We start from the raw sequence: 22,398 nt of genomic DNA, 5'->3' as shown, positions 1-22,398 counted from the left end.
TTAGAGAAAGCTCCCCTGGGGTACTTTCAAGAATTCTGAAACATAATGTGTCTGAGAAATTAGCAAATTCACAACATGTGTTTCTGTTACATGATTATAACTGGGTTTGTGAGTGGTGTTCACGGCTACTAAGTGGTCTGCTCAAAGATTCACCCCCAATACCTCCACATGCCTGCCTCCTGCCCGCATTCCTCTGCTGGTGTATAAATCTTCACTCTGACCTTGCTCAACACAGCTCAGGTCTTCCCCGATTCTGGGCTGCCAAGACCAGAGTACGTGGCTGAAACATTTTTGAATGCTCATGTGAAAGGAACTCAACTTCTGCTTTTGGGTCATTTAGTAACAGTTGCTCTATTTCCTTTTCTTCTGTTAAGCAATTCTATTTGCACAGGAAAATATAACCAACAAGTGACTTTTCTTTTTACCAAGTAATAAAAACAATGATAATAAACTAAACTATGCCAGACATTTACATAACCTACTCCATGCTCACTGGTGACATCTGGCAATGTGTTGTGAGCCCTTTCAGAGGAGAAATAACAACGAACTTAAAAGAACTTTACAGAGAAAAGAAAGCATGGTTTAATTGTGATTTGACCTGATGAGAAACACTTCCTGCTTCAAGCAAAAAAACTTCAGACTATTAGGCACATTATCAGACTGATGTTTGAATACCCCTGTTTATTTTCTCCCTTTTGCCAGATGTTCAATTCCAAGACTTGGTCTAGAACCAATAAATACTTCCTGTTAAAGCACAGGCAGGAAATAGATTCTTCCACAGGAAGGCTCAACAGGAAAGGTCAAGCACTATCCCCTTGACCCCTTGATCCATTCTTGAGGCTCCATTCATGACTTTCTACACGCATCGAGCAACACTGTATCTCACTATAACCTCAACCATCCCCCTATTGTGTAGATGAATTGACTGTGACAAGGTCAAGTGATCTGCCCAAGATCCAAGCACAGGTGTCAGCACCAGAACTCAGGTCTCCAGACTGCAGAGGTGCTCTATTGCCCAAGGTTACACAAGTAATTAACGAAAAGTACAATTATTCCCTGCTTGCCAGCTTCTAGCAACACCCAACTCCCCTACCCTCTAGTGCCTCCCTCAACACACCTAGCCTGTGCCTCACACACAATGGGAATGTCTTACTGCTATAACATGCACTTGAATACACTCTTCTATGTCATTTGGTTGAGTGTTGCCTGTCTTAGATGCAGCGGTGATATTCAAAATATTTTACAACTGGTATGGCCTAGGCACTGACCAGTCAGAAGGGATGCTGGCTTACTGCTGGAGGACTGGAGGCTACCCTCCCCTTGCAATAGGCCCCTGTAGCTGCAGGTGTGGGGGGAGATGAGAGGAGACTCCAGGAGAGCCCTGCTTAGGGCCAGCTTCTGAAGGGAAACTTGTAAAGGATCCCGTCTTCTGTAATTTGTGTACCATGTGCACAATGCTTCCGATTTATTATTCATTCAACAAATATTAAGTAACTACAATGTGAGGAACCTTATGAGAAAAGCAAAGGCAGTCACACATGCCCCCATGTCCTACCTTATTCCCTGGTAGAATAGATAAGAAATGTATCTCAGTAGCTACAATACAAACCAGAACTTTGTCTATGTTTTAGGATAGGTCCAGGAAAATGGGTATGGCTGTTGACAAAAATGAAGAGATCCTTTCTGGTTGTAGATCATAGAAGGCCTTCTAGAGGGCTCATTACAGCTGTGGCTTTTAAAGGGTGGGGAGGAGTGATGATCATTTTCGTAATATATAGAAATATTAAATCACTATGTTGTGCACCAGGTACTAACACTGTAGGTCAATATACTTCAAAAACAAACAAACAAACTCATAGAAAAAGAGATCAGATCTGTGGTTACCAGAGGCAGGGGGTAGAGTGAGGGAGAACTGGATGAAGGTGGTCAAAAGGTACAAACTTCCAGTTATAGGTAGTAGGGATACAACGTACAACATGATAAATATAATTAACATATATGAAAGCTGGCAAGAGAGTAAATCCTGAGTTCTCATCACAAGGAAAAACATTTTTGCTTTATTTTGTATCTATATGACATGATGGATGTTCACTAAACTTATTGTGGCGATCATTTCATGATGTATATAAGTCAAATCATTATGCTGTACACCTTAACCTTACACTGTATGGCAAGTACATCTCAATAAAACTGGAAGGGAAAAGAAATGAATGAATGAATGAATGAATGAATGGTGCGGAGGATTTAGCGAGGAGGAGCTAAAAGGGATGAACATTCCAGACTGCGGGAAGAAGATGAACGGCACACATTCCTGAGAAATGGTAGGGTAGAGAAAGTCAGCAGTGGCTGGACTGAAAGGCGCTGGAGGGCACTGGTGGTGCCTGCGTAGGCATCTGCTCCGAGTGGTGTGGCAGACCAGGTAAGGGGGCTCAGCAAGGACCACATGCTCGGATCAAGGCTCCCTGGGGTTCAGCGCGTGCTCCCTAAGGGCCCTCTCATTTCCAAACTGGCCAGGCGCTCCCTCCACACCCCCTCCCCGTTCTGACAATACTAGAGAACAAATAGGCATTTGCCAAGTGGCCTAAGGGATTACATGCCCTTGCCTGGCTCCGAGGATTCAATGTTGCCCCTGGAATCGCTGCCCAGGAACAGGATGCATTCTCTCAGCCTGCTTGGAGGCAGCCCAGCGCTGAACCTGGCTCCAGTCCAGTCCAGTGTGGGAGCCAGGAGAGAGTACGTGGCAATGGGCGGTGGGTGCTCCCTACTTCCTAGCACTGACTCAGCTGAGGCTGGAGGTGGGAAAGGGGAGGGTTGGTCAAAGGCAGATTTAAAATAGGAGTAGGCAGACAACACGGGGAGAAGTCATTTGAGAAGAATGATGGATTTCTCAGAGTCTGCTGTAGACAAAATTGGAAGAGAGTTAAAAGTTGTTTTTACCGTCTCCTATAGAATATAAGCGACCCTCATAATTTTAGTTGAATGACAAAAACTAGCTACGTGCTAATTGGAAAGAGTGTGGTCTCTGGAGTTTCCTAATCTGGTCCAAGTCCCTTCCTTGTCAGGAGAAGAGCACAATTCCTATTTACCTAGAAATGATGCATTGGCAGGGAGGGTTCGTGGATTCATGATGAAGTCTAGGAAAAGGAAAGTTAGTGAACAATAATTTGTTCTTGCCTTCTCTATCATAAGGCAAGAAAGATGGAGCTCTGTTCTCCATGACTGGTAGAGTCTTAAACAAAAATATTTGTAGAGCAAATGCAGGTTAGGATAACCAGCTACCCTTGTCTGAGGACTGTGTTCCCTGAGAACAGCCAACTCCCTCTGTTCTTATTCTACACCCACCAATCTGCCTTCTGATCTGCAATCTGGTTTCCTGAGTGGACTTGCTTTAGAGCATCCTGTATACATAACTAACTCCCGTTTTCAAACAAAGCCTTTCTTCTATTGCATTATTTTTCACATTGGAGTCTTCAATCATATTCTTAGAGGTCCAGGAATTCTTTAGAATAATTTTTAAATTTTGTGTTTTCATTTTAAAGATAATATAAAAATTTTAACACAAGCATCACCTGGATTGCCACCTTTTCGTAGAATAATGCCAATGTTCAGGCTAGATTTGCATTTCTGACTGTTTTGATCAAGTGATCACATAAAGTCTCATGATGTAAGTACGAATACAATGTTTCTCAAAGTGGGATATATTTAAGAGTCTACAAGTTCTCAAGTTTGAGAAATATTTCCTATTTTAAATAATCTGACAAGCTGGTCTACACGTCTGTTTCTTATAAGTTGGGCTATATGAATTCATCCTTTCCAGCCTAATCACCCTGAGGGAAGGGGCCCGGTAGTTATTTGATGTGTAAGGCTGAGGATCACATCTGTGGTATCTGCACCAGTATACTGCCAGTCAGTGAAGCAACCAGCCAGATGATCTCCTCCTGAAAAGCTCTACTCTCTTCTATGTGATAGATGGATTGTAATTGGTTAATCAGACAAACCCATCTTAGATTTGAAATAGAAGACTTTCTGATCCACGGTAAATCCCTTAATCTCTGCTCTCAATTTTGTAAAATACAGGTGATACTAGCACTACCACTACTACCAACAACAGGGATCTTGTGCTAATAATTTCACACTTTCTGCCGTGCCGGGTCTGTCTGGCCCTGCTCCTGACACAGTACACTAAGGGGCTTACAATTTGCCAAGAGACCAATGAGATAGGGAGGCATGAGAAGGAATATTTTGGGAGTCATCCCTGAGGTCTGAAGACTAGCTCTGGTGGAACTGTGATAAGTGTCTTTAGGTAAATAGCACATCTCAGAGACACCTTAGAGTCTGGGTGGGAGTAGCAATAAGCCTATTTCGGAGGCAAGTAACAAAGGACTCATTGGCTCTTGTAACTGGAAGTGCAGAGATGGACCAGGCCTCAGGACCATTTCTTTCTGCCGCTCTGCCCTGCCACCCACAGTTTGACTCTCCTCATGGGCATAGGATGCCTGCCATGTGCTTCCTCATTTGGACATGCTTCTGTTCAGCATTCCAAGCAAGAATTGTAAGGTTCACCCTGATTAGAGTCCTCCTTGACATCTGTCTTCTCCAACGTTCACATCCAATCTGTCAGAAAATGGTTCTACCTTCAAATTTTATCCAACATCTAACACCTCTCACCATCTCTGCTGCTACTACCCTATTGCCAATCATCAACATTTCATCTGCATTACTGGAGTCATCTCCTAACTGGTCCTCCCTGCTTCTGCTCCTGTCCCTCCTACCGCAGCCTGAACGATACTTTAAAAATATAAGTCAGATCCTGTCACTGCTCAGAATCTTCCAATTGATTCCCGTCTCACTGGAGTAAAAGCCGATGGCCTTGCAATGCCCTGTAAGGACATGATCTGACTCCCCTGTAACCTCTGACCTCAGCCTCTGCCACCTCCCTCCCTTTCGTACTCCACTCCAGGCACAATGGCCTCCTGTTTCTGTTAACAGGCCAGGTGTGCTCAGCTTCTGACCAGGGACTTGGTACTGGCTGTCCCCTCTGCTTGGGACAGTCTTCTTCTGGAGAACCACATGGCCCACCTAAGTCATGTTGTCAGTGAGGCCTACCCAGGACACGCCTTTGAAAACTGTAATGCCCGCAGACCCTCTGCATTCACAGTCCTTCTACACTGCTTGTATTTGTCTATAGCACTGCTCACCTAGTGTATTTATTGATTTGTTGACTGTTGACTCCCAGCTAGAATGTAAGGGATTTGTATCTATTTGTATTATTGATGTATCTCCAGACCCTAGAACAGTATTTAGTTCATAGCAGATGCTCACAAATTTGTTGAATGAATGAATGAACAAATTGGACTGGCTTGGATACCCACTCTTCTTCTGAACTCTTAGCTGGGGAATGCCTAAGTCCTTAAAGCTAAGAGTACAACCTACCAAGGTTGGACCAAGCTGGGTGTCTCCAGAACCTGGAATTTAGATTATGCTCTAAGAAAGAATCTAGCACAAATCAACAGATAGTCAGTGAGGTTAACAGCACCTATGATGCTTATTTAACATGATTATCCTTGGGTCCCACCATAAACTTACAAATCAAAATTTTGAGAGGCAGGGGTCACAAATCTGCTTTTTTTTTTGGTGTGTTCATTTGTCTCTTTTAATCAGCAGTCTGCAGCTGATTCTTTCATTAACTAAAACAGAATAGTCTGGGTAGTACGTGTAAATGCTTGGCAGGAGCAACCCAGGTGTACTGTAAGACATATCTGGAGTATGGCAAAGAAAATTGAGATATAATACATGGCATTGACCTATCAGAAAAAAGAACGTATAAACAGAAGAAGGAAGATGTAATATCATGTCATCTGCAAATAGTGACATTTTTATTTCTTCCTTTCCAATTTGGGTTTTGTTTTGTTTTGTTTGCCTAATTGCTCTGGCTAGGACTTCCAGTACTATGTTGACTAAAAAGTGGCAAGAGTGGACACACTTGTCTTGTTCCTGATCTTAGAGGAGAAGCTTTCAGCTTTTCACCATGAAGTATGATGTTAGCTGTGGGCCTGTCATATATGGCCTTTACTATGTTGAGGTACATTCCCTCTATACCCACTATGTTGCGAGTTTTTATCATAAACGGATGTTGAAATTTGTCAAATGCTTTCCTTCAGCGGGATGATCATATGGTTTCTATCCTTCATTGTGTTAATGTGGTGTATCACATTGACTGATTTGTGGATCCCTGGAATAAATCCCCCTTTATCATAGCGTATGATCTTTTTAATGTATTATTGAATTCAGTTTGCTAATATTTTGTTGAGGATTTTTGCATCTATGTTCATCAAGTATATTGGCCGGTAATTTTCCTTTCTTGTGGCATCCTTAACACTGGTTTTGGTATCAGGGTAATGCTGGCCTTGGAAGATGAGCTTGGAAGAGTTCCTCCTCTTCTATTTTTGAAAGAATTTGAGAAGGATTGGTATTAATTCTTTGAATGCTTGGTAGAATTCACCAATGAAGCTGTCCAGTCTTGGACTTTTGTTGGTTGGGATAATTCTGATTACTCCTTACCAGTAATTGGTCTGTTCAGACTTTTTATTTCATCAAGGTTCAGTCTTAGAAGGTTGTATGTTTCTGGGAATTTACCCATTTCTTCTAGGCTGTCCAATTTGTTAGTGTATAATTGTTCATAGTAGTCTCTTATGATCCTTTGCATTTCTGTGGCACCAGTTTAACATCTCCTCTTTCATTTATGATTTTATTTATTTGAGTCCTCTTTTTTTCTTGGTGAGTCTAGCTAAAGGTTTGGCAACATTGTTTATCTTTTCAAAGAACCAGGTCTTAGTTTCATTGATCTTTTCTACTTTATTTTTTCCTTTTCTTTTTAGTCTCTTATTTATTTTCACTCTAATCTTACTTTCTTCCTACTACTAGCTTTGGGCTTCATTTGTTCTTCTTATTCTATTTCCTTGAGGTGTAAAATTAGGTTGTTTATTTGAGACTTTTATTGTTTCTTGAGGTAGGTATTTATTGCTATGAACTTCCCTCTTAGAACTATTTTTGCTGCATCCTATAAATTTTGATATGTTACATTCCTAATTTTCATCTGTCTCAGGGATTCTAAAATTATTCTTTAGATTTCTTCTTTGATCCATTTGTTGTTCAGTAGCATGTTGCTTAATCTCCACATATTTGTGAATTATCCAGTTTTCTTCATAAAATCAATTTCTAGTTTTATACCATTTTGGTCAGAAAAGATGCTTGATATGATTTCAATCCTCTTAAATTTATTGACTTATTCTGTGACCTAACATATTTTCTATCTTGAAAAATAGATAGAGAAGAATGTATATGCACATGAGAAGAATATATTCTGTTGCTTTTGGATGGAATGTTCTGTAAATATCTGTTAAGTCCATTTGGTCTAACATGTCATTTAAGACCAATGTTGCCTTATTGATTTTTTGTCTGGATGATCTATCCATTGATTTAAGTGGGTTATTAAAGTCCCCTACTATTATTGTATTGCTATCTATTTCTCCTTTTAGATTTGTTAATATTTGCTATATATATTTAGGTTCTCCTATGCTGGTGCATAAATATTTACAAGTGTTATAAATTCTTGTTGGATTTACTCTTTTATCATTAGGTAATGCCCTTCTTTTTCTTTTAGTCTTTGTTTTAAAGTCTATTTTGTCTGATATAAGTATAGCGACTCCAGCTTTCTTTTGGTTTCCATTTGCACAGACTATTCCATCCCTTCACTTTCAGTCTGTGTGTCCTTACATCTAAAGTGAGTCTTTTGTAGACAGCATATAGGTCAGTATTTTTTTTTTTTTTTTTTTGCGGTACGCGGGCCTCTCACTGTTGTGGCCTCTCCTGTTGCGGAGCACAGGCTCCGGAAGCGCAGGCTCAGCAGCCATGGCTCACAGGCCCAGCCACTCCGCGGCACGTGGGATCCTTCCGGACCGGGGCACAAACCCGTGTTCCCTGCATCGGCAGGCAGACTCTCAACCACTGCGCCACCAGGGAAGCCCTCAGTCTTTTTTTTTTTAATCCATTCAGCCACTCTATGTCTTTTGATTGGAGAATATAGTCCAGTTATATAGATATTTAAAGTAATTACTGATAGGTATGTGCTTATTGCCATTTTGTTAATTGTTTTCTGGCTGTTTTTGTAGTCCCTATCTGTTCCCCTCTTCTCTTGCTCTCTTCCTTTGTCGTTTGATGACTTGCTTTAGTGGTATGCCTATATTCCGTTCTTTCTCTTTTGCGTATTTACTATAGGTTTTTGCTTTGTGGTTACCATGTGGCTTACATATAACAACTTACATCTATAACAGTATATTTTACGTTGATAACAACTTAAGTTTTCTGCCATTCCCATTTATAAGAATGCCAGTTATAGTGGATTATGGGCCACACTACTCTTAATCAATTACATCTGCAATGAATGACTCCATTTCCAAATAAGATCACATTCCAAGGTACAAGGAGCTAGAACTTCAACATATGGATTTGGAGGGGACACAATTCAACCCATAAAACCATCCACTTCTCTCATGTGATTCTGAGATCACCAAACAACTTTCTGGTTCCCCAGGTACACAGGATTTAGCAGTGAGGGTCCTGGAGAACAAACAGGAGTCTCCTGATCACTGGAGATGAATTTCCCCATTGTGAACTGGCATTCTGTTCAAAAGACTTCAGTGAGTCTGGCTAGCATGAATCAGTCCCTGAGAACCTCATCATTCTAGTTGCATTGACAATGTGAGTTCTGGGGACTACACAACTGTGATTACCTCTCATTAGGCCTGTTTGCAGAACTGGTTGGCTTCTCTCTCTGATATTATTGTGTTCTCTCTATATCTACAAGAGGGAGCTCCATCTCAGGATTTAGAAAAACAGCTCGTGAAGCTAGGAGATATGCCTAGTGCATATCCCTTACAAGCCCTATTTCCAAGCAATCTCCACACCAAACCTAAGGTTCCAGGCCTAACATCCTCAAAAATGAAGAACATCACACTGTGTGCCCTCATTTAAAAGGGGTTAGAGGTACCTGAGTTGCAGGCAGGTATTCCCAGATATTTTGCCAAAGATGGTCCATCCTTCCCTGGCCACATCTTCTGTGAACAACAGGCATTTTGAAAAGGGGTAAACTTCTGAGAGCTAGTCCTGCAGATCAGGGTAAATACATTTATCAACCCAGGAAAATACCCATCTGTCTTTACTATGCTCTCTGGCAGGATAGCCCCCAATACCTTTTTTATCTGGGAAGCTCCACCAAGAAGGAAGGTCTTGACTTCAACTTAAATATTCTTGCTTGCCATGTCCTTTTCTAGTACCATCAAATATCTTTCAAGTGCTGTGTCCCTGGAAAGAATACAGGACTTAAATGGAGGTTCTCAGAAGCCCAGATATTGTCACAAACTAGGAAAACTGTTTTCTTATATTAGCTTAGACATTTTATCAATTAACTTCCTTGTTCTATCCGTAGAAAAGGATACAATATAAATGGCCTTAAAATGGCTCAGTTATGGTTGGTTAACTATATAACATGAACTCTGTGGGCCATTAGCACTAACTCTAAGCTTGAGAGTTTTAGATCCAAGCCAGGTTTCTTTAAAACTCAAGCCACACATCCAAAACTTGAGTGCAAGGAGATTTCCAAACCCTGGTGGTTGACCCAGAAATTTAATCCAACAAAATTTTAATATAGTAGAAGCCCTCTTAATGAAACAATGCTTAACTAACTAACTGGATTAACCTTCACTCTCTATCCCTCTCTAACCCCCATTGATGCCAGGTGCACTGAATGCTAGGTGACTACTCTTTAAAACAGTATTTTTCAAACTGTAGGTCTTCATATCAATTTACTGGGTTGAAATAAATTCACTGGGTCATGACTAACATTTTTTGAATGAAACATTACAGAACAGTTGAATTGCATCCTTAGAATCAGTTATTTATTCTAAAATGTGTTGATGTCTGTTACATAAAATAATGAAATGAGTGCAAAAGAAAAAAACTCAAAACAAATAAAGTGGACATGAAAAATGATATAAAAATGAAGTTGAATGATTTCTGAAAAGACTCTATAAAGGCAGGTCACTAAAAAATAAATAATAAAAATTGATGTCAAATTAGTTGTGAGCTAGAAAACGGTAAAAGATGAAGAAAAAAATTGTAAAGCCTAAAAAACTCCCCACTTATAATTGTTTTACAAGTGTCTTTATGTTCTCTCTCCACTATAGAAAAACAGAGGCTGGAAATCATAAACACAATGACTCAACAGTGGGACTAGGGCTTCCCTGGTGGCACAGTGGTTAAGAATCTGCCTGCCAATGCAGGGGATATGGGTTCGAGCCCTGGCCGGGGAAGATCCCACATGCTTCAGAGCAACTAAGCCCGTGGGCCACAACTACTGAGCCTGCACTCTAGAGTCCATGAGCCACAACTACTCAGCCTGTGCTCCAGAGCCTTTGAGCCACAACTACTGAAGTTCATGACCCTAGAGGCCATGTTCCACAACGAGAGAAGCCACTGCAACGAAAAACCTGCGCACCGCAATGAAGAAGATTAGCCCCCACTCACTGCAACTAGAGAAAGCCCACGCACAGCAGCAAGGACCCAATGCACCCAAAAATAAATAAATAAATTTATTTATTTATTTAAAAAAAAAAAGTGGGGGCTTACTTGGTGGCGCAGTGGTTGAGAGTCTGCCTGCCGATGTAGGGGACACGGGTTCATGCTCCGGTCCGGGAAGATCCCACATGCCACGGAGCGGCTGGGCCCGTGAGCCATGGCCGCTGAGCCTGCGCGTCTGGAGCCTGTTCTCCGCAACGGGAGAGGCCACAACAGTGAGAGGCCCGCGTACCTCAAAACAAAAAACAAAAAACAAAAACAAAAAAAGTGGAACTAACGCAAGACAAAACTATGAGTAAGTTTAATCAGAGGACCCACAGTGAGCCCAACACCTAAAGACTAGGGAATGAATGTATACACTTTAAGTAAAAATAAGAAGTTTAAGGTTTAAAGTGTTTTCTAAGCCTCAATCATATCTAATAAAAGGACTTACATATTTTTAAATTTTGGCCAGTCCTTGGAATATGGTGGAATAGGACTTGACCATTATAAACTCACTGCCCCTATCAAGTAAGGAATCACAAGGCATACCCTTAATGTATCAGAGAATATAATAAGAAAACATAATTAGGGCAAAGTATGCAAAAAATAATAGTTTCACATCAGGAAGGACTACCCACTTATAAGCTAAAGATTTGTAATCGGCCCAGATAACTAGTTTTCTATGAAGCTTCTCCTGTCTCCTCCTTCTCACTGTGCTCTTGCCCCACTACAACGGGCTACTCCTTTGTGTCCCACTGGCTGCTGTAAGTATGCCTACTCATGGATGTGTCAAAGCTCCTGTGATAATTCTCTATAACATCATTATTTATATATGCATGTCCATCAATGAGACCTTAACCTCCTGGAAGATAAGGACAAGGTCTTGACTGGTATTCCCAGCATCAGCACAGGGTGTGGCATTTGGAAGGTGCTTAGTAAATTTTTGTTGAATGAAAGAATAACTGTGCAAATAAATCAAGCTGTTGTGCTCATTTTCAATAAAAACAAGGTAACTCTGTTTGAAGTAAATTGCAAATTTGAAATTTAAAAAAAAAAGTGTTTTCCAACAGCATTTGCTCACTCACTTCATGTCTCTGGGTCCCATTTTGGTAGTTCTCACAATATTTCAAAGTTTTCCATTTTTATTATATTTGTCATGGTGATCTGTGATCAGGGATTTTTGATGTTACTACTGCAAAAGACTATGATCACTGAAGGTTCAGATGATGGTTAGCATTTTTTTAGCAATAAAGCATTTTTAACTAAAAAAAAAAAAAAAAAAGTTACAGTAATACAAGCAGAACGGCACTGGTGCATCTCTAAGCCAAAAAAGAAAATCACTGGAAAGGTCAAAATTCACTAGACTGCTACAGCTTGGTTGAGATAACCATTAAGACCATTTTGCCTTGACTCTGGATTTAATATGAACCCTTCTATGATTTTCATTCCCTGCCTTGGATCTTGATCCTTCAAAGGAAGTGCCTAAATAGGCAAGACAAGTATTCTGGTCACTGAAAAGGAAATGTCTTTATACTTCAAACTAATCAGTTGATTTTCTAGCACGAATCAGAAAAGATTCACTAGTCTGAAAAAGAAGAAAACTATTGCTTTATTCTCAGGATTTTTTTTCCCTCCATCTCTAAGTATCCAAAATATGATCATTTTTATAACCTAAATTATATAAAGTACTTTTCCTAAGTAACACAGTAATACATACTCTGAAAAGTATGGAAAGGACTAAAAAGTATAAAGCAGGAGAAAAAGAACCACTCATAATTCTACTCCAGCAGGGCATCAACTCTATACTTCGTCATGTTCACTTCCAATTGTCTTTTTTACAGTTTTCTTTATATAATTGAAATTACTATGATACCTTTTATGAACAAGATAATGAACAAGATAACCATCTATTAAGTTTTTTCTATTTACCCTGCCCCATGAAGAGCTTTCCTTTTTCATAACTTCAAATTTTCTAGAAAAATCTCTCTCTAGATAAATTTTATTAATTATTCAATCCACATGTATTGAACACAAGCTATGTGAAATGTATCAAATTGGTGTCAGAGTATACATAGAAATGACAGTATGTTTAAAGAACTTAAAAAGCAGGTTGAGGAAACAATCTACCTATATGTACACAAAGAAAACATGTCAAGCAACCCCCTGCTTAATGGATTAGGTGGCAAAATAATGGGGTGCATAAGAGGGAATACCCAGGGTAGCTTAGGAGAAAGGGGGCTCATGGCTCTGACAGATAAGACTAGATAAACTCTACATGAATCATTTCATTGAATCCTCCAGTCAACCTTGTAAGGTGAGTAGTATTATTATCTCCATTTCACAGTGGTGGAAACTGCAGTGTAGGGAGATTAAGTAATTTGCCTCAAAGCATAGAGCTAGTTAGTGGTGAAGCTGAGATTCAATCAAAGTCTTTCTCCAGAGCTGGACTCAGCACTGCCTTCTATGAGGTGTCCAAAAGCCCAGGGGAGTCAAAGAATAAGGGGAGACATCCAATTAAGTGTTAGCAGAAACGAAAGTATGAGCTTGTTACCTGGGGTCGGGAAGAGAGAGTAATAGGCAAGAAAGGAAAACAAATGCAATAAACATGACTATTCAATGATAGGCTTCCTAGGAGATCACCACGGGCAGGACAGGAAGGAAGACAAGGTGTCTGGACCATTCTTCAAAGATGCTCAGCACTTCGGTCCTACTGGAAGACGGCTTCCCAGGGGACCTCCTGGCTTTTTGATTTCGGACACACTGCCTCGCTTTCACCCCACCACTCGGTATAAGTTTGGGGAGAGGGGTTCCTGGAACAAAAACATTCCTCTTCATGGATGCACATTCCGGCTCACATACCTCGGTACATGCTCGCATTCACACACCTTAACCTGGAAATTTCCCCCTCACTTCTTCTGACAGTTTCCCACATGAGGACCACAGAAATGCAGACCTCACTCTCAGATATGGGAGAGGTTGGTTGGGGAATCGGAGGAGTCACACTGAACCCCGGGCCATCAGGCTCCCGCCATTCAGACGAGCACCTGAAGCTAGGTGCCCTCTTGGCCAATGCCTTCTACAGAAAGCACCGCGCGGCCACACTCCAGCCTCACACCACGTTCGGTCATTAGTGCAGCTGAACCGGCCTCAAGGGCTGCGGGGCCTCCGCCAGCCGCCCCTCCTTCCGCGGCTTCGACGCTGACTTCCGCTCCCTTCCCCGGGCCGCGACGCCCCAGCTGTCCCCCAGGCCGCCCGGGGACGTCCGGGAAACAGGAGTTGGCGCTCCCCTCGACGTACGCAAGCGATCACCAGCCACCTCGTACGACTTCCGCGGGCCCGACCAGAATTCCGGGGACCCAGGCGGGAGGGCGTGGCCAGGAACCCCCGCCCCGAGCCCCGCCCCCCGTGGCTTGCGTTCCCTCCCCCCACCTCCGCTCCGCCTCCACCTCTCCCCACCCCTTCCGGCTCTCCCTCTTTCCCAGCGCCCACTCTCTTCCCACTCTTACTCCCTCCCTCTCCCTTCTTACCCTCCCCTCCCTCTCTCTTCTTACCCTCCCCTCCCTCTCTCTTTGCCATGTCCCCTCCCCCTCCTTCTCTCCCCTCCTTCCTTCTTCCCTCCCCCGCGCCCTGCAGGGAACAGGGCACCCGGCGGAGCTGAAGACCCCTTCCCTCCCCAGGGAGCTAGAAGCCGTGACACTTGAGGCCCTGGCCGCGCTGGCCGCCTGTGTTTCGGCGCTTCTGGACCCGGAATCGGCAAACACTGAGCCAGTGACACCCGCCAAACGGGTTAAAGGCGAGCAAAGGTGTTTCGAGGAGGCTCTTTCGGTAAATCAAGTTTTCACGCGAATGGCTCCTCCCTTAGGGTCAGGGAAGTAAGAGGCAACATTGCAGCTCCTTAGAGAAAATGTTTGGACGCTCTCGGCCCTGAGGCATGGTGGAGAGTGGGAAAGATTTTAGGTGAAGGAGCAAAAGGCCCAGGTCAGGCCCAGCTCACCTGTGTCCTGGGCCTCTTCAAGGGGGTTTGAGCCCCTTGACGTCCCTGCAGGTGCCCTCCAGGCCCTCAAGGTGCTAGAACCATCGTCAGTGCCTTCCCCTGGTGATCCTCAAGGCTTCACTAGAAAACAGTATTTCAGATTGGGGGAGGGGATTACAACCCCAAATCCTAGGAATTTAGAGCCAACAGTCTGATGTGACCAAAAAGCAAAGTGGTGTGCTCAAGGGAAAAAAAAAAAAATTAGAAATACAGGAAGTTCGCCAGATCTGAAGTAAAAAGATTGACTTAAGCCCTGGCATTGCCTCAGGCTAGTTTTAGGCCTCGAATGAGTTACTGAAGCTCTTTGAGACCATTTCTTCATCTATAAAATGGAATAATAATCCCTGCCCTCAAGGTTGTTGTGAGGAGAAACTGAGGTAATGTATGTGATAATGTAAACTATAAAATTCCATACAAATGTAAGCTATTATATCTTCTGAGATTTATGGCCCAATCTAAGGAGAAAAGAAAACAGGATAGCTTAACCCCAACTTCCAGCAAGACCAGAGTGAAAGCCATATTTCCCAACACTGTTTTAGCAATACCCTGGAGGAGACTCCAGGGACCTGTGGGACTGTCACAAAATTCTTGCAAAATTGTCTTTAACTGGGATACTTGTATTTCACCATCATTTTTTAAAAGCTTACCATCTGAGAAGAGGGAATGTTATGAATCAAAGATTGGGTGTCAAGATAGTGAAAATATAGTTGAGGATTAGGAAACATTCAGTTAAGCCAAATAAACCCCGTTGTTTCTTTGTTGTTTTACTACAGAATTCCTCAGAGCCTTTGGTATGTTATGCTCCAGAAAAAAAAAAAAAAAAAAATTATTACTAATAGTTGTGCTAATGTTGATGGGATCCAAGTGTTTGCAGCTTGGCATCTTTGTCAGCCTTAAGCCTTTACCCAGAAAGACCCCCATCTTCCTGACAGTGGGCAATAACCAAAGCAGAGAGTCGTGCAGTGCAGAATCACGGGAACAGACTCTAGGGGCCACCACCTCATGTAGTGAGCTCCTACCATAGTGCCCCTGAGATGGCTTTATAGGCCCGACGTGCCTGCCTCCACCCTGCAGACCCCTGACACATTCAACAACCTTCACCCTCACTCTTCTCAGTCACCTCGCCTTTCACCCTCTTGGACCTCAGGAACCCTAATGTTTGTCAATGGTGAACAGACATGTGCCCGTTCGTGTTAGAAGGGCTTGCTGCCAGTGTCTTCTTATTTAGAGAAAACTGCCTCCAGGAAGAGAGCCCGGTTTCTCCTCTAGGCCCTTGTGCATTCCGCTCCTGTTCCCAGCCAGGCCACGGTGGATTTTTCCTCATTGAGAGGGGAGACCCCACCTAGCCATTGGCTGAGGTCACTGACCTCATGGTCACGAGAGACTTGTGGCTCCACAGATATTGTTGGTCAGGATGAGGCTAACTTGGGCATTATGTTTTACTAAAAGAAAAATAGTAAATAAATCATAATCCGTATGGTTTGTGGATAAAGCAAAATCATGAGGGTTGTTCACAAATGGCTGTAGTTGAGGGAACATGCATCCAGTGAATAACTCACCTGGCATCAAGGAGTGCCCCGAGGGTATGAGGGAGGCCGGGCATGGGAGTGGGGGACTGAGACGGGTGAGAGAAAGGGGAGGGAATCCTGTGTGTCCAGCCTGAGCCAGTGGGCCTTCCCCCACAGCATCACACCTCCACACTCTTCCCTGAGCGGAGCTTCAGCTGCACTGTAACACTAATAGTGAGAAAAGCCTAACAGTTCTTGACGAGAAAACTCACTGGGGTTTTCAGCAGGAGGGCAGGAGTTTTCATGACACTGAATCCCACAGACAGAGCAGAAGGTACCTTTGGGTATTTGACTTCACGTGCTCAGAGGAGAGGGCCACGACTGTCACTCTGCAGTAATAAATTGCCAAATTAATTATCTACTAATGTCTCCTAAAAACTATCACTCTATTTCACTGTAACCTATTTATCAATAAAGACCTTCCCCCTCCCAAAAACAAGTCATTCAATAATTCGATATTTTCTCCAAGAAAATATCTCCAAACTGTCAGCAGTCTCCCGTGTGTCCTAATTATTGTGTCACTAACAGTGTTGGTTCCATTTCTTTTTTCCACAAGATGGGTCCCTCAGCATTGGCTGATCGTAGTTATCATTTTTTAATGTTCAACTCTGATGGAGTCACAAAGAGTTTCCCCAAAGCCGCACGCCATTTGAGCCAAATGCATCATCGCGAGATGAGTGTGAATTGAGTAATTCCGTCTCAGCCATTTGTGAACACCTCAGAGGAGAAAATGTCAGCAGCACATGACTGTGATTGAAATAGTTATGAATTCAAATTCAGCTATACTCCTTCTAAGGATTATAACTGCATGATGTTAACCACCTATTACCTTTACATTTCATAGTTTGTACATAGTTTAATTTTTCTACCATAATTCTTGGCCTACCAATTATGGGTAAGATAACACCAAAGGAACCAGAGATTTACTCAATAATAATAATAATTACAAAAACAATAATAGCTAACAGTTAGGGCTTCCCTGGTGGCGCAGTGGTTGAGAGTCCGCCTGCCGATGCAGGGGACACGGGTTCATGCCCCGGTCTGGGAAGATCCCACATGCCGCGGAGCGGCTGGGCCCATGAGCCATGGCCGCTGAGCCTGCGCGTCCGGAGCCTGTGCAACAGTGAGAGGGCCGCATACAGCAAAAAAAAAAAAGCTAACAGTTAACAAGTACTTACTATAGGCCCAGTCCTGAGTGCTTTGTGTATATTATTTAATCCAACAAAGACTCTATGAGATGGTTACTGTTATCCCCATTTTACAGACGAGAAACTGAGGTGCAGAGAGTTTTATTAAGGTTACATAGCTGGGCATCTGCCATGAGTCCATGCCCTTAAAACCGATTGCCCCTACCAGAAGCAGCAGCATCTTTATTATCATAAAAAAATATTTATTGAATACTTATGACAGGCAAGTGAACAGCTTCACATGCATTCTCTCATTTAATTCTCACACAAACCCCATAAGGAAGTGCGATTATTCCCCATTTTGTGGAAGAGAACACTGAGGATTACATAGTTGTGTGCCCAACTACTACGTGCCAGGGTAGGGACAATGATTCTGTCAGACTCTTTACCATTGTGAGAGTTGCCTGTAAGGAAAGGATTCTGAGCCTGGCAAAGCAGCAGGCCCTAAATAAAGCCACTAGCATATCAGCAGGGAAATTTAAAATGCCCTGGAACACCCTCTGGAAAAATGGCAGATTCTATAGCTGGAGTAGCTGGGGCTGAAAATACAAAGAGACTGTGGGGCACAGAAAGTAAAGTACTGCTTAAAACAAAGCAAAACACAAAAAAGGATGAGGGCATGCCAAAAGGACACAAGAGCAAATCTGAAAGAGCTCCTAATGTCCAAAAGTGGAACAATTTGAGCAACAAAATAATAATATTATTAGATTATAACTCAAAGAAAAAATAAAGATCCATGAGTCCATAGTGGTATAAATAAATGATTGAATTCATTAATAAATGAGTAGAAGAGACGAACTGTCCTCACAGAAGGATTCCAAATTATAAATGTGAAAGGAATGAGGGAAATCAGAAATTACCTTTAAAGCCCCATTGCTGTAGGCAGGATCCACTGAGGAATGTGAAAAGTAGTGGGTGAAACTTTAAGGAGAAACAGGATCTTTGTATAGCCTCAACGCATGCACCCAAAGATATTAATTAATTACTGTGGTGTGTTTAACATATACCCACAAAGGTTTGCTACTCCTTCCTCCAGAGAAGGAGCTTAATTTCTTTCCCCTTGAGTGTGGGCTGGATTTAGTGACATACTGGTAACAAGGTTATGGAAAAGAAAATTAGTAACTTTATAGTGGCAAAAGCTGGCAGATACCACCTTAACTAAGTGACCAAGGTTCATATCATCTGTAATATGTCATGCTCATATCATGAGCCCCCTGATATGATGTCATGAGAAAGGCACTTTGCCTTTGGGGTCTTCTTCCCAAATATTCATAACCCCAGTCTAGTCATGAGAAAACATCAAACCCAAGCCCAAATTGAAAGACATTCTACAAAACTCCTGACCAGTGCTCTTCAAAAGTGTCAAGGTCGTGAAAGACAAGGGAAGTCTGAGAAGCTGTCACAGATTGGAGAAAATTGAGACAGGACAAGTAAATCCTACGTGGTATCCTGGATTTGATTCTAGAACAGAAAAAGTCAGATATTAGCAGGAAAACTGGTGAAATCTGAACAAAGTCTAGTTAATAGTCCCCTGTCAATGCTAGTTTCTCAGTTTTGATAAGTGTATCATGATATGTAAGGTATTAACAGTAGGGGAAGTTGGATGAAGGGCTGAAGGGACCCCTATGTGATGGCTTCAGGGAGGGGAGTGCCCAGAGGTTGAGGACTGGGTCGAGGCTGTCGATAATCCCTTGCACCTGTAGGTTGCTTTGTGACTGTTAGTGCTCCTAGATGTTCTCTCCTCAGACTGGAACAACTCACCCAGTTTCAGGATTTTCTCTATTAGCTTTTGAAAGCTTGGAGGAAGATGTGTGGAAACAGGTAGCCAGATTAGGGAGTACAGAGTAGGCATGGAGACAGCTTGGGTTGATGGCAAAAACTAAGAAAATTAGAATACAGTATGGACTTTAATTAATAATATATCATTATTGGTTCATTAATTGTAACAAATGTGCCATGCTAACAGAAGAGAGTAATAATAAGGGTAGTTGTTGGGTGGGGGTGAGGATAATATGGGAACTCTCTGTGCTATTTTCTCAATTTTTCTGGAAAATTAAAACTATTCTCAAAAAATAGAGCCTATTTAAAATGAAAACTTAAAAATTGCCCTGCCTGTGCTCCTAAGGTAAACAGAGCATGAAGATTCACCGAAGGTTCAGCAGAGCTGCCCTGCTTTGGCTCCAAGGACTTGTGACGGTGCCTCAGAGAGGATGGGACAAGTGGCAGAAGAACCACAGAGATGATAGATGGACGTGGAGGAGGGGACACAATTAGTCAGAAGCAAACAGGGGAAGGAGGGCTGGTGGGAGAGTAAATGAAGGACACCCTGTGCTTCAGGGGATCTGTTTTACGTGGCTGCCCTGACCCATAATTCATCCCTCTTACCTGCTCCTCTTCCTCTTGCACCTGTTGCCTTTACTAGATACTCCGTTTGCCCCTTCAGATTCCCTCTCCACCCTTTTCCGCCCTGCTCTGTGCCCCAGGGGACTCCCCGCCTGTGGCCTCTCTGGGCCAGGTTACAGCTCCTCCCCACAGCTCTCACTGGGTTCTGGTGATCGCCTCTCCTCTCGGCCCGTCCAGCCTAGGTGTGGGTGTGCTTCCCCACAGTGGGTAATTCTGGGGTCCGGCACCATTCCTTGCTGGTTTCCTTGAAGTCAGCCCACATCTTGGTAAATCCTCCCTTTATTAAACTCTTCTCAGTTACTCAATTGAATGCATCATCTGTTTCCTGCTGAGACCACAACTGATATGTTTATTGTCTATTGTTTATCCTGCCCTTTAGAACAGAAACTCCACGAGGGCAGAGATTTTGTATGCTTCCTTCACTGCTGTGAAGAAAATATTTGTTGAGTAAATGAGTGAGTGTTCATTTTATCTTTACTGTAATTACTAAGCTGCATGTGGCTACGGAGCCCTTGAAATGCGGCTGGTGCGACTGAAAAACAATTTTTAATTTTATTTATTTCTAACAGCCACACATGGCTAGTGGCTACAGTGCTGGTCTAAGGAGACTTCCTGAGCTCAAGGCAATTGTCTGACTACTGCCACTCTGCCCCAACAGGGGTTGAACAAGAGTAACTCAAGGGCCTTGGCTGATTCCTTTGCCCTGGGTAACTGCAGCGCTGGGCTTTCCGGCGTTCTCTCTAGGCTGGCAAACTTGGGAACGTAGGTCTTGCTTTTATATATTTACATTTTTATTTCCTTGCAAACTTTCTGTTCCTTGGATAATAGAGTTATAGTGTGCTCAACAAGCCCTTGCAAACTTGCAGCTTACAAAAGAGCTCTGGCCCCTAGCCAAGGGAGTCTCCAGCTGCTGACTGACCCTGCCTGGAAAGTCAACTTGGAAGAGATGCAAATGTCCTAATCCTCTTCCAAACCACTCTAAGTAGGTTTTATCCAGTGACCTGTAAAACCAAATTAGTAAAGGGACACTTTAATTCCAGCTCATTAGAGAGCTTCTAAAATCTTTGAGAAAGCCAACTCAGCAAATTTCTGTGCTGGGGGCTGAGAAATCCATCCCGGATTCAGAAGCAAAATGTCCTTGCTTTCCCATGGTTTCTCTTACATTATTCAGCATACAGAAAATATTTTCCGAGGCTTTCACAAGATCCCGGGTGAAGGTGGGAAGCAGTTCTCCAAAAGGAGACAAATATGGTGGCCCAGCGAGGTCAAGTGATTTTCCCCAAGTTCTGCCACGTTTGATCCCAATTCTGGTCTCCTTACTCTCGTACAGGGAACATTTGCACCGTTCTGATTACTACCCAGGAGCTGGCTTATTGCACAATATCAGGAAATAGTCCATATGAAATCCTGGCCCACAGAGCGTACATGTTCTGCTTTTTATTCTGCAGCTTTTTTATAAAGTGTGTTTTCCTTTCCCATAATGTCATCTGGAAGCAATCCCTCCCAACAGCTGGATTTGCTTTCACAATTGGTAAACATGTAAAATGGAAGGCAGGGGAAGATGCTGAGTGTCACTAGAGAGCCTTTTCCCCACCCGCTTGGCTCACGTTCTGAGGCTTATCTTGGGTCTCTGCACAAGCCTCATCAAAACCGAGAATGTCTTCAAATAAGCGACCCACCCTGCACTCCCTCCTTCAGAGAGTCAGCATGTTCTTTGGGGGAGAAATTTTCTGAATACTTCGCAGATAAAATGGATCAGATGCAGACCAGATTCCAGCTGCCAGGATCTCTGTGCTACATGTGGGGGCCGGCAGAGCAGCATCCCCCCAAAGTTCCCACTGTCCTGGTTACAGTCAGAATGTCTGGGGTCCCCCGGGGAGCCCGTCTGAGAGCAGAGTGCTCCCAGCGCCGTGGTCACCAAAGCCAATAAAGGGAAGACAAGAGCCCAAAGAGCGCTAAGTGGGTCATCGAAGAAGATATGAATGTCCCCCAAATGCGCTCGGCAGGAACATTTCCACACAGACACGAGCAGAGAGGCAGCCCAGTGCTCTGGAATGGCCTAGGCCCGGGGCACAGCTGTCATCTGGGTGTTGGCTCACACCTCTCCACTCTGTTCACCAGCATGTCTAGCTCTGGTCCAAGAGGTCCAGAGGCACACTTAACGCTGCAATACCGCACTAGAGGACAAAGCTCAGGCTCCAGGCACTTCCTGCTCTCATGTAAGAAATGCTATTCTTTGGATCAAAGTTTCACATCTAGGGGAAATCAGCCTAGCATAAGGCTGAACTCTCAGAGGGAGCACGAGAGTATGCCAGTGACAAGGCAGCTGTACGAAGATGTAAGAGAGGGCCTGTGTGACCCGGCCCAGCTGCATGGATGACCTCAACTCGGTGCTGGCCAGTTTTGGGGTGGGTGAGGGGCTTCCTTCCAAGCACCGCTAACCTTCTAGGTAGCCAGGGCCCCGAACCCCATGAAGGAGCTTCCCTGTGTTGTGGGCCTTTGACCGCAAAGCTCCCCCGGCAGCTATGGGCGTCCCTTCCACTGAACACAGAAGAGGAGAGTCAGGGGCAGTGCTCACCAGAGGACCCCG

General features: G+C 43.3%; 2 long non-coding RNA genes across 2 annotated transcripts in view; one reads left to right on the top strand and one right to left on the bottom strand.

Moving 5' to 3' along the window:
- LOC137226510 (uncharacterized) overlaps positions 1-13,963 on the bottom strand; it is a 31,947-nt gene extending 17,984 nt beyond the window's left edge. Inside the window, exons 1-3 of the long non-coding RNA XR_010944384.1 lie at positions 11,703-13,963; positions 9,252-9,363; positions 9,050-9,165 (exon numbers count right to left, since the gene is read on the bottom strand). This is a non-coding gene — a long non-coding RNA (uncharacterized lncRNA). The remainder of the gene's footprint in view (positions 1-9,049; positions 9,166-9,251; positions 9,364-11,702) is intronic.
- Positions 13,964-14,139: 176 nt separating this feature from the next.
- LOC137225843 (uncharacterized) lies at positions 14,140-20,272 on the top strand. The gene is made up of 2 exons (XR_010944055.1): positions 14,140-14,442; positions 19,531-20,272. It is a non-coding gene; the product is annotated as an uncharacterized lncRNA (long non-coding RNA).
- Positions 20,273-22,398: the final 2,126 nt, after the last annotated feature.

The sequence above is a fragment of the Pseudorca crassidens genome, chromosome 6, assembly GCF_039906515.1.
Source record: "Pseudorca crassidens isolate mPseCra1 chromosome 6, mPseCra1.hap1, whole genome shotgun sequence".
In the NCBI taxonomy this organism is placed as follows: Eukaryota; Metazoa; Chordata; class Mammalia; order Artiodactyla; family Delphinidae; genus Pseudorca; species Pseudorca crassidens.
This window is presented reverse-complemented; position numbering and strand designations above follow the sequence as displayed.